The 13,859-nt window shown below is 43.3% G+C and overlaps 1 pseudogene; it reads left to right on the forward strand.

The window, feature by feature from the left end:
• Positions 1-12,470: 12,470 nt before the first annotated feature.
• On the forward strand, positions 12,471-13,852 carry LOC109221418 (annotated as a pseudogene).
• Positions 13,853-13,859: the final 7 nt, after the last annotated feature.

The following is a 13,859-nucleotide window of genomic DNA, read 5'->3' on the forward strand; positions in this document are numbered from 1 at the left end:
ATCCAAAAATACATTACTATTCCACCAGATAATTCGAGCTAGTTTGAATTCTGATTGTTGAGATCTATTCTTCTAGTTTCGAGTTTCAGAGGTCCATTAATTTGATTCTAGAGCAATTTTCAAGTTGGATTGTTTGACTTTGGATAATTTCTGGTTCGTTGAGACTGTTATGGGTCAATTCAAGTGGATTTGAGATAGCTAATTGGGTGTCTAAAGTATTTCGGTATTACTGGGATTATTTGGTCTACCCCGTTTGATTTTCAAAACACTCCTGGGCTTTGAGTTTGATTCTGCATTGCTGCTGCCTCTCATTTCTGCTGCTGACATTCCTCTTTTCTCTATTATTTTACACTTCCAGGTACACATCTGAACCATGTATTGGTGTAGCTTTGACGTTGAAATGTTGAAATGAAATACATCATACATTGGCTTCCTGAAATCCATGTGTACAAGCTGCCATAATGAAATAGATGATAGATGATTTGTATTTGTCTAGGTCTTCTTTTGATTTGTATTGACATTGTATAATTGGACTGAAACTGGGCTGTAGTGGACATATATTGGATGGGTGAGCTACGGGCTTGCGCGTGCTCGTTGGAACTGTTAGTAGTATGTTTGCGTTTAGTATAATAATATCGGGTAGCTACTTCATAAGGGTAAAAATGACGCGAATTAGGATTGGTTTCCTGGAAATGCTGGTTGGATAATCGTTGTTATCTGTAGGTTAGTTGATTTTAAAAGCACATTACTCATAAATTCAGGTTGAATCGTTGTCTATTAATTGAAGTTTAAGACTGGCATATATAATCCTATAAGCATGAAGTCCAATTGATTCTTTGGTTTTAGTCTATTCACGTTTGATTGACATTGCCGTGTGCATTTAAAAGGAACAAGTTAACATGATAAGATAGGCTGCAAACATTGTTCGAAATAGCCATTGCTGTTTATACCAGATTTCAACGCATATTTGAATTTGTTCAAGATAGATTAACTGAAGTTTGCGGGCTTCAATTTGGTATTTGGCCTAAAAATGTCGGCCCGCCTCAAATTAAAGTGACGCTGGGCTTCTGGGTGTGTCAATGGCCTAAGCGGCCCAGGCCTTTAAAATGAAACCTGGACTGCTAATTTGTTCAGTTGCTAGGACCAGTTGTTGGAGATTGAACTATGGAATTTTGGACCATTCACATCTGCTAATTAATTAGGGTTCTTCTTTTAGAGACAACTTAACCAGAAAAATGTAGTTTGCTTTTAGGTTGGCCTTTGATAAAAAATGAGATGAGCCTCGCTAAATAAAACACATAAATCGCGGGTCCCTCAATAAATACTATAAAAGAAAATACTTAGAATTCGGGTGAACCATTTAGCGAATTTCACGGTTTTTCCCCAAAGATAATAAAAGCGTAGTTGCTTTAGGCGCATATTTTAATAATAATACCTTCCTGAGTGTGGGTGCACATTTATGTGACCCAAATCTAAATCTCAACGAAGTCGAAATGCGTCAAAAGCCACGGGTGCACTGGTGTGACGTGGTTCGAGATACATTTTCACGACGTTGCAATTCTTATTAAAAAGACATAAAATAAAAGCGGTTAAAATAAAAGGCACATAGGTTAGAATATGTTTTAAAATCAGATAAAAGCAAATACAACAGTTGAGCGACCGTGCTAGAACCACGGAATCCGGGAATGCCTAACACCTTCTCCCGGGTTAACAGAATTCCTTACTCGGAGTTCTGGTTCGCGGACTATAATATGGAGTCATAATTTCCTCGGATCGGGATTCAACCGGTGACTTGGGACAACATTAATCTCCCAAGTGGCGACTCTGAGATCTTAATAATAAATCCCGTTCCGATTGTCCTTTAAGTGGAAAAACTCCTTTACACTCTTCCGGGGGTGTAGGTAAAAAGGAGGTGTGACAGCACTGATTCTGAAAAGGTTTGCAAACCTTTCAGAAACAACCATGGTTGTTGGAATAGGTATGAATATTTCTGTTTGAAATATTACATCAAAATATATTTAAAATAATTCGGGAAAGAAAACGAATCGGACCAGGTCGCGTCGCGGGTCCTGGGTTATTCCGGGTTGAATTTTTGTTAATTAATTAATTAATTGAAAGAAATTTCTTCTAAAAAGAATAATCAATCAATCGTAGACCGAAGCCAAAGCCGAGCGAGTGACGACAACGACACGAGGCTTACTTTCTGTAACGACCCGACTGGTCGTTTTGCTTTTTAGAATCCCGTTCCCCTAAATAAGGCTTTCCGTACTTGCTTTTACTGATTTATGACTTGAGGGGATGGTTGGTTCGGGATTTTAAAGAGTTTGGGTTGAAATCGGAACACTTGGTTCCTTAAGGTTGGCTTAAAAGCCCAAGTTTGACTTCAGTCAACATTTTGAGTAAACAGCCTAGGAATCAGGATTTGAGGGTTCCAACAGGTTCGTATGATGTTTCGTACTTGGGCGTATGTCCAAGTTGGGTTTTGGATGATCCGGGAGCGTTATGGAGCCTAATAGTGAAAGTTGATTTCTTAAGGATTTTGAAGTTCTTAAATATTTGGTTTGGAGCAGGTTTTTGTGTTATCAAGGTCCGAACGGAATTCTGAGAGCGGGAATAGTTCCGTATTGTCATTTAAGACTTGCATGCGAAATTTGGTGTCAATCCGAGTAGTATAAGTGTGTTTCGTTACATTGGATGTGAATTGAAGAACTTGAAGTTCATAAGTTTGATTCAATTGGTTTTGGGGGGGGGGTGATTCTTAGATTTAGCATTGTTTTGGGCGTTCCAAGGGTTCGAGCGAGTCCGTATTATCATTTCAAAATTGTATGTATGTTCGGGCGGGGCCCCGGGGGTCCCGAGCATCAATCGGACTAGGCTCGAGCTTAGTTGGAAATGTGGGAAAGAGCTGAAGCTTCAGGCTTCTGTCATAACCGCACCTGCGGTTAGCCAGCTGCAGGTGCAAGCCCGCAAAAGCGGCTAGGCCGTCGCAGATGCGTCCATGGGTGGCCAGCCCAGGAGCCGCAGAAGCGGCCTACCTTCCGCAGAAACGGTTTGCTTCCCGCAGAAGCGGCCCAGTCGGCCAGTGGAATTTCCGCAGAAGCGGACTCTTTCCGCAGATGCGGTGGGCGCAGGTGTGGCCCACGACCGCAGATGCGGAAATCACTGAAGGAAATGACTTTCATTTATTGCGGGCGTTAGCCATTTTTGGCTCATTTCCACTCAAAGGTTGGACGATTTTGGAGCTATTGAGAGAGGATTTTCACCAAGCTCTTAGAGGTAAGTAATTCCTACTTTATGTGAGTTAATACTTAGATTTTGGTCAGATTAACATGTAAAGATTAATGAAAATCATGGGATTAGAGTAAAACCTAGGGAATTGATAAAAATGAGATTTAACCACGAAATTAGTTTTGAATGAAGTAAAAATCATATATTCTTGAACCTTAGGTTATGGGTAACAATTCCCTTCGAAAATTTCCGGAATCCGGGCACGTGGGCCTGGGGTTGAATTTTAGGAACCTTGCCTTTGGGGTTGGATAATCGCTTTAATATCTAGAATATGAATTTGTAAACCTATAATGATGGACTTTTACACTATTTGAATAGTTTCGGATTGTGCGGCTCCGGTTTGAGAGTTTGAACGCATTTTTGAGTTGGAAGTAGGCTCGAAACAAGGTAAGTCTCTTTTCTAACCTCGTAGGGGAAAATGTCCCCATAGTTGAAATTAATTAATTTATATATATATAAATAATTTAATGTGGGGGCCGCGTACGCACGAAGTGACGAGAGTCCGTACGTAGCTACTATTCTTGTTATGTCCGCGTAGTTCTAGGCTTACATCATGCTTTGTGTGTACCGTTATTTGATTATAATTGTTGATTTGCATTGAATAGGATTAAGTTGAAGATGTTACGACTTCAAGTTTTCAAGTAAATATTTATTTTTATAAGAATTGAGGAAAACATTAAGTCAGGTCGCATGTATATTTTGCAAGCGGGGTGATTATTTTCACTACTCTCATGGGAACAGGTCGTTCGCCTCGGCAGGATAGTAAATGTATATATGGTTAGGGCCGTTCGGCCCTCGGCAATGCACAGTTTACTTTTATGTTGGATCGGGCCGAACGTCCTTGGTGGTATTTGTGTGTGATAATAGAACTGAACCCTTATAATTCGTATGATTTATTGCTTGAAAGATCACTTATTTTAAATGAGGAAAGTGCCTAGTTTTATTAAGTGGATGAAAGGATTTTCAATAATTATTCTTGTTTGAGCTCGTTGTTATTTACATACCTTGTGAATTAAATATATTGAACTTCATATTATTACATTGCTGGCTCTAGTACGTGTCGGAGTCGACCCCTCGTCACTACTTCTGCGAGGTTAGGTGAGATACTTACTGGGTACATATTTCTATGTACTCATGCTACACTTCTGTACTTGATTGTATAGGCTTTGAGGCAGGTGCATCTGGCCATCAGTATGGCGCATAGAGTGGACTCCTCAGCTCGAGACTTTCTGGTGAGCTGCCCTTTTGAGCCGATCTGCAGTAGCTGGAGTCTCTCTTTTATCTTTATGTTCCTGTCTATCTCTTTTCTAGACAGTAGGATAGCATGGTTTTGTATATTCTACTAGATTGCCCACACACTTGTGACACTAGGTCTTGGCACACACATTAGTAGGATTATGATGTTTTGGCTTGTCTTCATGATTGAGATTAGTATTTATTTCCTTCATTTAAATATGCGTAAGTTTTTAAAACTATAAATTTCTTAAATCTATAATGGGAGTTATCACTTACTAACTACATAAATGAGAATTTACTATTCGATTAGTGTTGGCTTGCCTATCAACGGTGTTGGGCGCCCTCACGGCCTAATAGGGAATTTGGGTCGTGACAACATGGTATCAGAGCACTAGGTTCACGTAGCTCTCACAAGTTACGGGCAAACCTGGTAGAGTCTTGCGGATCGGTATGGAGACGTCTGTACTTATCTTCGATAGGCTAGAGGGTGTTAGGAAACTACTCTTTATTCATCTCCTATCATGCAGTTGATGATGTACTAAATTTCCTTATTCTATTCTCTCACAGATGGTGAGGACGCATACGGCGGACGTTCTAGACCCGGGAGGAGCTGCTCCCCCCGTCACTAGAGGCCGAGGCAGAGGCCGAGGGACGGCACCGGCCCGAGGTAGGGGATGAGGGCGTCCCAGAGCTGTCCCAGTTGCACCACCTGCGAATCCAGCAAGGGATCCCATTATCGAGTAGCAGGGCGAGGTGCCCGTAACAGAGCCTGCCCCAGCGGATTTCATGAGAGCACCGGGCTTCCAGGAGGTCATGGGCCGTATGTTGCGGTTCATGGACTCCATGACTCAGGCTAGTTTATTTCCAGCAGACCCAACTACATCTCAGGCAGGAGGGGGAGCACAGACCCCTACTGCTTAGGATCCTGGGCACACAGCTCCCGTATACCAGACTTTGGGTACACTACCCACGGGCGGTGTCCAGCCAGTTGCAGCAGTGGCACCTGAGCCCAGACCAGCTACGGACGGCGATTCGTAGAAGTTATTGGACAGATGGACTAGGCTACACCCTCTATCTTTGGAGGTGAGTGTCATGAGGATACCCAGGATTTCATTGATAGGTGCAGGGACAGACTGCACAACATGAGGATAATGGAGTCCCATTGAGTGGATTTCACCGCCTTCCAGTTAGACAGCAGAGCCCGTAGATGGTGGCAGTCTTACCTTCTCAGCAGACCGGCAGGTTCTCCCCCCATGATTGGGATCAGTTTACACGGCTTCTATTGGACATTTATATTCCACCCTCTCAGAGGCAAGAGTTACGGTGTTAGTTTGAGCAGCTTGAGGAGGGTCAGATATCTGTGACTGACTATGAGGTGAGATTCTCTGAGTTGTCTCGCCATGCACTCATGATACTTCCTATGGACGCAGAGAGAGTGCGGAGATTTGTTACGGGGTTACACCACGGTATTCGAGCTAGCATGGCCCGAGAGGTTGAGATGGGGACTGAGTATTAGCTAGTGGTGGAGTTCGCTCGGAGGATTGAGGGTTACCGCCAGAGGGGTAGAGAGCAGTTTCAGCAGGACAAGAGGACCCGATTCTCTGGAGAGTTTAGAGGTGCCCCAGCTAGGGGTAGAGGTCAGTTTGGGAGGGGCCAGCCCAGCAGGCCCCCTTATTCAGCACCACCACCTCCTCGAGGTGCTCCAGTGAGGCCTTATTTCAGTGCGATGCCGGAGAGTTCTTACCGCCCACCAGCTATTCAGGGTTCCTCCGGCGGGTATTCTGGTCATCATGGTTCTTCCAGTGCCTACTTCAGTGCTATGCCGGAGAGTTCATACCGCCCACCAGCCATTCAGGGTTCTTCTAGTGGGTATTCGGGGTTAGGCTTCAGGATAACAGTCTATGGCACCGTGGGGTTGTTATGAGTGTGGGGATCCGGGTCACATGAAGATCTTTTGCCCCAGACTTTGGGGCAAGGCAATACAGCAGGGTCATCAGCCTATGATTACAGCACCAACCGTCCGGACGCCTAGAGGTGGGGGACAGATTGGTAGGGGCTGTCCTAGAGGTGGAGGTCAGTCAGGGGGAGTTCGGCCAGCTAGTACTCAGCCAGGCAGAGGCCAGCCAACCGGCGCTCCGGCTAGATTCTATGCTTTTCCGACCAGACCAGATGCAGTGGCCTCAGATGCCGTGATCACAGGTATTATTTCTGTATGCGGTAGGGATGCTTCGATATTATTTGATCCATGGTCTACATATTCGTATGTGCCATCTCTGTTTGCTCATTTCCTGGATATCCCTCGTGAGTCTTTGGGTACTCCTGTTTATGAGTCCACTCTTGTGGGCAATTCTGTGGTTGTGGATCGGATATACCGGTCCTGTGTGGTTACATTCTGTGGTTACGAGACTAGAGTGGACCTTCTGTTACTTGACATGATCGACTTTGAGATCATCTTGGGCATGGATTGGTTATCTCCGTATCACGACATTCTTGATTGTCATGCCAAGACTGTTAGTTTAGCAATGCTAGAGTTGTCGAGATTGGAGTGGAAGGGTTCCTCCGTTAGTTTATCTAGTTGGGTTATCTCTTTTCTGAAGGCTTGACATTTGGTAGAGAAGGGGTACTTGACGTATCTAGCCTATGTTCGGGACAACACCGCTGAGTCTACGATGATTGATTCATTGCTAGTAGTCCGGGAGTTCGCCGATATGTTTCCTTCAGACCTTCCAGGCATGCCGTCGTGACATTGATTTCTGTATAGATTTGGCTCCAAGTACCTAGCCTATATCTATCCCACCTTACCGTATGACACCGAAAGAGTTGAAAGAGTTGAAGGAGCAGCTTGAGGAGTTGTTAGCAAAGGGATTTGGGAGACCGAGTGTATCACCTTGGGGTGCACCAGTGTTATTTCAGAAGAAGAAGGATGGGACTATGCGGATGTGCATTGATTACCGCCAGTTGAACAAAGTCACCATCAAGAACAAGTACCCGTTGCCTCGTATACATGATTTGTTTAACCAGTTGCAGGGTGCTAGGGTGTTTTCTAAGATCGACTTGAGACGGGGTACCACCAATTGAAGATTCGGGACTCAGATGTTCCAAAGACTGCCTTCCGTACTAGATATGGTCATTATGAGTTTCTAGTGATGTCCTTCGGCTTGAATAATGCCCTAGCAGCGTTTATGGACTTGATGAACAGGGTGTTCAGGCCTTATATTGATTCATTTGTTATTGTCTTCATTTATGACATCTTGATCTACTCGCGTAGCCTGGGGGAGCACGCGCGGCATTTGAGAGTGATGCTTCAGACATTACGAGAGCAGAAGCTATATGCTAAGTTCTCCAAGTGCGAGTTTTGGCTAGAGTCAGTAGCATTCTTAGGGCATATTGTATCAGGAGAGGGGATCAAGGTGGATCCCAACAAGATTGAGGCAGTTCAGAGTTGGACACGTCCTACTTTAGTGACTGAGATTAGGAGTTTCCTAGGGTTAGCAGGTCATTACCACCGATTTGTGAAGGGTTTTTCATCCATTGCATCACCTCTGACTAGATTGACTCAGAAGGGTGCTCCCTTCCCTTGGTCCGATGATTGTGAGACGAGCTTTTAGAAGCTCAAGACAGCTTTGACTACATCACCGATTCTAATGTTGCCTTCCGGTTCAGGGATGTATATGGTATATTGCGACGCTTCACGCGTTGGATTGGGATGTGTATTGATGTAGGAGGGGCGAGTTATTGCATATGCTTCACGTCAGCTGAAGATTCATGAGAAGAATTACCCTGTGCATGACCTAGAGTTAGCAGGGATTGTTCATGCTCTTAAGATATGGAGGCATTATCTATATGGGGTATCATGTGAGGTTTATACTGATCATCGCAGCTTACAGCATTTGTTCAAGTAGAGGGATCTCAATTTGAGGGTAGATGGCTTGAGTTACTAAAGGATTATGACATCAGCATTCTTTATCATCCGGGCAAGGCAAATGTTGAGTAGGAAAGCAGAGAGTATGGGTAGCTTGGCATTCATTTCAGCGGAGGAGAGGCCACTAGCTTTGGACATTCAGTCCTTGGCTAACAGACTTGTGAGGTTGGACCTTTCAGAGCCCAGCCGAGTCCTTGCGTGTGTTGTTGCTCAGTCTTCACTATTGGGGCAGATCAAGGCTCGGCAGTTCGATGATCCACATTTGGCAGTTCTCAGAGAGACGGTGCTACAGGGTAGTGCCAAGGAGGTTTCTATTGGCGAGGATGGTGTTTTTGCGACTCCAGGGTCGCCTATGTTCCTAACGTCGATGGCTTGAGGGAGAAGATTCTAGAGGAGGCACACAATTTGCGGTATTCCATTCATCCAGGTGCTACGAAGATGTATCGTGACCTGAGGTAGCATTATTGGTGGCGACGGATAAAGAAAGACATAGTTGAGTATGTGGTTAGGTGTTTGAATTGCCAACAGGTTAAGTATGAGCACCAAAGGCCAGGAGCCTTACTTCAGCAGATGCATATACCTGAGTGGAAGTGGGAGCACATTACTATGGACTTCGTAGTTGGGTTGTCGCGGACATTGCGAAAGTTTGATCTAGTTTGGGTCATTGTCGACGGGTTGACCAAGTCGGCACACTTCATTCCGGTTGTGACTACTTATACTTTCGAGAGGTTGGCTCGAATTTACATTCGGGAGATAGTTCGGTTGCACGGTGTGCCTGTTTTCATCATATCATATAGAGGCCCTCAGTTCACTTCCCATTTTTGGAGAGCCGTACAGAGTGAGTTGGGGACCCGTGTAGAGCTCAGCACAGCATTTCACACGTAGACCGATGGGCAATCGAAGCGAACAGTTTAGATTCTAGAGGACATGCTTAGAGCATGTGTGATTGACTTTGGAGGGCAGTGGGATCAGTTCTTGCCCTTGGCCGAGTTTGCTTACAACAACAATTATCAGTCCAGCATCGTGATGGCTCCATTTGAGGCTTTATATGGTCAGCGATGTCGTTCTCTTATCGGGCGGCTTGAGACAGGTGAGGCTAAGTTGTATGGTACAGATTTGGTGAAAGATGCCTTGGAAAAGGTAAAGTTGATTCGGGAAAGGCTTCGCACAGCTCAGTCCAAACAAAAGAGCTACGCAGACCAGAAAGCGCGTGATGTATCATTCATGGTCGACGAGAAGGTTCTCTTAAAAGTCTCGCCGATGAAGGGTATTATGAGATTCGGGAAGAAGGGCAAGTTTAGTCCAACATTTATAGGCACATTCGAGGTGTTGAGGCGAGTTGGGGAGGTTGCTTTACCTCCCAACCTGTCAGGAGTTCATCCAGTTTTTCATGTGTCTATGCTTCGGAGGTATCACGCTGACTTGTCCCATGTGTTGGACTTCAGTACTATTCAGCTAGATGAGAGCTTGGGTTATGAGGATGAGCCAGTTGCCATTATTGATAGACAAGATCACCAGTTGAGATCCAAGAGGATTTCTGCGGTAAAGGTCCAGTAGAGAGGCCAACCAGTCGAGGAGGCGTCCTGAGAGTCCGAGGAGGACATGCGGAGCAGATATCCACGCTTATTTAACACTTCAGGTATGAATCTAAACCCGTTCGAGGATGAACATTTGTTTAAGAGGTGGAGAATGTAACGACCCGACTGGTCGTTTTGCTTTCTAGAACCCCGTTCCCCTAAATAAGGCTTCCCGTACTTGCTTTTACTAATTTATGACTTGCGGGGATGGTTGGTTCGGGTTTTGGAAGAGTTTGGGTTGAAATTGGAACACTTGGTTCCTTAAGATTGGCTTAAAAGGCCAAGTTTGACTTCGGTCAACATTTTGATTAAACAGCCTCAGAATCAGGATTTGAGGGTTCCAACAGGTTCGTATGATGATTTTGGACTTGGGCGTATGTCTGAATCGGGTTTTGGATGACCCGGGAGCGTAGTGGCGCATAATAGTGAAAGTTGATTCCTTAAGGATTTTGAAGTTCTTAAATATTTGGTTTGGAGCGTGTTTTTGTGTTATCGAGGTCCGAATGGAATTTTGAGATCGAGAATAGTTCCGTATTATCATTTAAGACTTGCACGCAAAATTTGGTGTCAATCCGAGTAGTATAAGTGTGTTTTGTTACATTGGATCTGAATTGAAGAACTTGAAGTTCATAAGTTTGATTCAATTGATTTTAGGGGGGTGAGATTTAGCGTTGTTTTGGGCGTTCCGAGGGTTCGAGCGAGTCCGTATTATCATTTCAAACTTGTAGGTATGTTCGGGAAGGGCCTCGGGGGCCCCGAGCGTCAATCGGACGAGGCTCGAGCTTAGTTGGAAATGTGGGAAAGAGCTGAAGCTTCAGGCTTCTGTCATAACCGCACCTGCGGTTGGCCAGCCGCAGGTGCGAGCCCGCAAAAGCGGCCTACCTTCCGCAGAAGCGGTTTGCTTATCGCAGAAGCGGCCCAACCGGCCATCGAAATTTCCATAGAAGCGAACTCTTTTCTGCAGATGCGGTGGGTGCAGGTGTGGCCCAGGACTGCAGATGCTGAAATCACTGAAGGCAGTGACCTTCATTTATTGCGGGTGTTAGCCTTTTTTGGCTCATTTTCACTCAAAGGTTGGGCGACTTTGGAGCTCTTGAGAGAGGATTTTCACCAAGCTCTTAAAGGTAAGTAATTCCTACTTTATGTGAGTTAAATACTTGGATTTTGGGTAGATTAACATGTAAAGATTAATGAAAATCATGGGATTAGAGTAAAACCTAGGGTTTTGATAAAAATAAGATTTAACCACGAAATTAGTTTTTGAATGAAGTAAAAATCATATATTCTTGATCCTTAGGTTATGGATAACAACTCCGTTCGAAAATTTCCGGAATCAGGGCACGTGGGCCTGGGGTTGAATTTTAGGAACCTTGCCTTTGGGGTTGGATAATCGCTTTAATATCTAGAATATGAATTTGTAAACCTATAATGATGGACTTTTACACTATTTGAATAGTTTCGGATTGTGCGGCTACGGTTTGAGAGTTTGAACGCATTCTTGAGTTGGAAGTAGGCTCGAAACAAGGTAAGTCTCTTTTCTAACCTTGTAGGGGAAAATGTCCCCATAGTTGAACTTAATTAATTTTTATATATATATATATATATATATATATATATATATATATATATATACATAATTAGGTTTGTCTAAATCTATTTAGATTATGTATAAGATTCATTCAACTATTTTCATTAATAATGTTTCCATTTATAATTTATAATTATTAATGTTGTCCTAAAATTGTCAAGTGGCTTCATTTTGGCTTGTCACTTGGCTTAACCACAATGCATACTACCCTCCTTTTAATATATATATTAAAAGATTATTTCTGTAGTCCAACATTTTACAAATAGGATTACAAGGCTAACGTCTATTTTCTTAAATGTTATATCCAATCAAACTACGTAATATAAATTGAAACAGATGGATAATATTGATCTAATTCTTTAAAGCTATATACTCATTGATATGGTTACACAGGTATAACGCATACCCTAAGACTGTATAATATAGATATAGATATAAATATAGATGAATTGATGATGATACGATGATAGGTTTACAATTTTTTGATTCTTTTTATTTGAAATTGCCCGTATATCTTCTTTACTTTAAATTTCCCATAACTTATCCTGATTATATAAGATCACGGATATTATATACAGAATTATGACATGAAAAGAAATACTCCATATCCTACTCAACTTAGGAAGTATATGCGGTAATTAAAAATGTAAGTCATAAACGTACTAGAAAAGAAATACAAGTTAATAAAAGGATATCCTAATCTGACTAGTTTTGCTAGTTATAAACCTATTCGATCTCGGTTTTTGACATCTATATATACCTTTCTCTAACACGCCTAAGGACACCATCTCAAACACTTTAATAATCTTCCTCGTGTGTTTCTTTCTACTGCATAGTATTCTCTTTGATCAATATATTCATGGCTGGTGGAAACTTTATCCCCGGCGGTGGCGGAGACAATCCGGATGAGTACCCAGGGAAGCTAACAGGGTACGTAGCCATGACTTGTATCATGGCAGCCATGGGAGGGTTATCTTTGGCTATGACATTGGAATTTCAGGTGGAGTTACTTCCATGGATCCTTTTCTCAAACGCTTCTTCATGTCTGTTTACCAAAAAGAGGCTTTGAACACCTCTACCAACCAGTACTGTAAGTTCGACAGCCAGTTGTTGACCCTTTTCACGTCTTCTCTTTACGTGGCTGCCCTGTTTGCGTCCATTGTTGCTTCTCATGTTAGCAAAAAACGTGGCAGAAGAGTTACTATGGCCCTTGGAGGTCTCTTTTTCTTGATAGGCGCCGTCCTCAACGCTGCTGCTATCCATATTAGCATGCTCATCTTGGGTCGTATTCTTCTGGGGATTGGTGTCGGATTTGCTAATCAATCTGTCCCTATTTATTTGTCAGAAGTTGCTCCCTACAAATACAGAGGGACTTTCAACGTGTTATTCCAAATGGCCATCACCATTGGGATTCTGATAGCGAATTTGGTCAACTTTGGAACTAGCAAAATCTCTGGCGGTTGGGGTTGGAGGGTTAGCTTAGGAGGTGCAGCCGTGCCAGCACTAGTCATCCTGGTTTCCTCGATGTTTCTCTCTGATAGTCCGAGTTCGTTGATAGACAGAGGAAAGAAAGAGGAGGCGGAACAATTGTTGAAAAAGATCAGAGGAGTTGATAACGTAAATGCTGAATTTAATGACCTTGTTATGGCGAGTGAAGCATCCAAGAAAGTAGAAAGGCCATGGAATAATCTTTTATTCGTCCGAAAGTACAGACCGCAGTTGGTTTTGTCAATTCTGATTCCATCTTTACAGCAGCTTACGGGAATTAACGTGGTCATGTTCTATGCTCCAGTACTTTTCCAAACATTAGGGTTTAAGAGTAACGCTTCGCTTATGTCAGCTGCTATCACTGGCGGTGTCAACGTGGGTGCAACTTTTATTTCAGTCTTTTGTACGGATAAGTTTGGGAGGAGAATACTCTTCTTCTGGGGTGGCATCTTCATGTGTATATTCCAAACAGCAGTGGCAGCTCTTATTGGGGCAAAATTCGGAACAACAGGGACTGCAACAGATTTGCCACTTTGGTTTGCAGCTTTAGTGGTTGTCTGCATCTGTGTATTCGTTGCTAACTTTGCGTATTCATGGGGTCCTTTAGGATGGTTGGTTCCGAGTGAGATATCTCCATTGGAAGTTCGATCAGCAGCACAATGTGTTACGGTCTCCATGAACATGTTTTTCACATTCGGAGTAGCACAAATATTCTTGAAGATGCTATGTGGGATGAAGTTTGGTCTATTTATCTTCTTTG

The sequence above is a fragment of the Nicotiana attenuata genome, unplaced genomic scaffold (genome assembly GCF_001879085.1).
Source record: "Nicotiana attenuata strain UT unplaced genomic scaffold, NIATTr2, whole genome shotgun sequence".
In the NCBI taxonomy this organism is placed as follows: Eukaryota; Viridiplantae; Streptophyta; class Magnoliopsida; order Solanales; family Solanaceae; genus Nicotiana; species Nicotiana attenuata.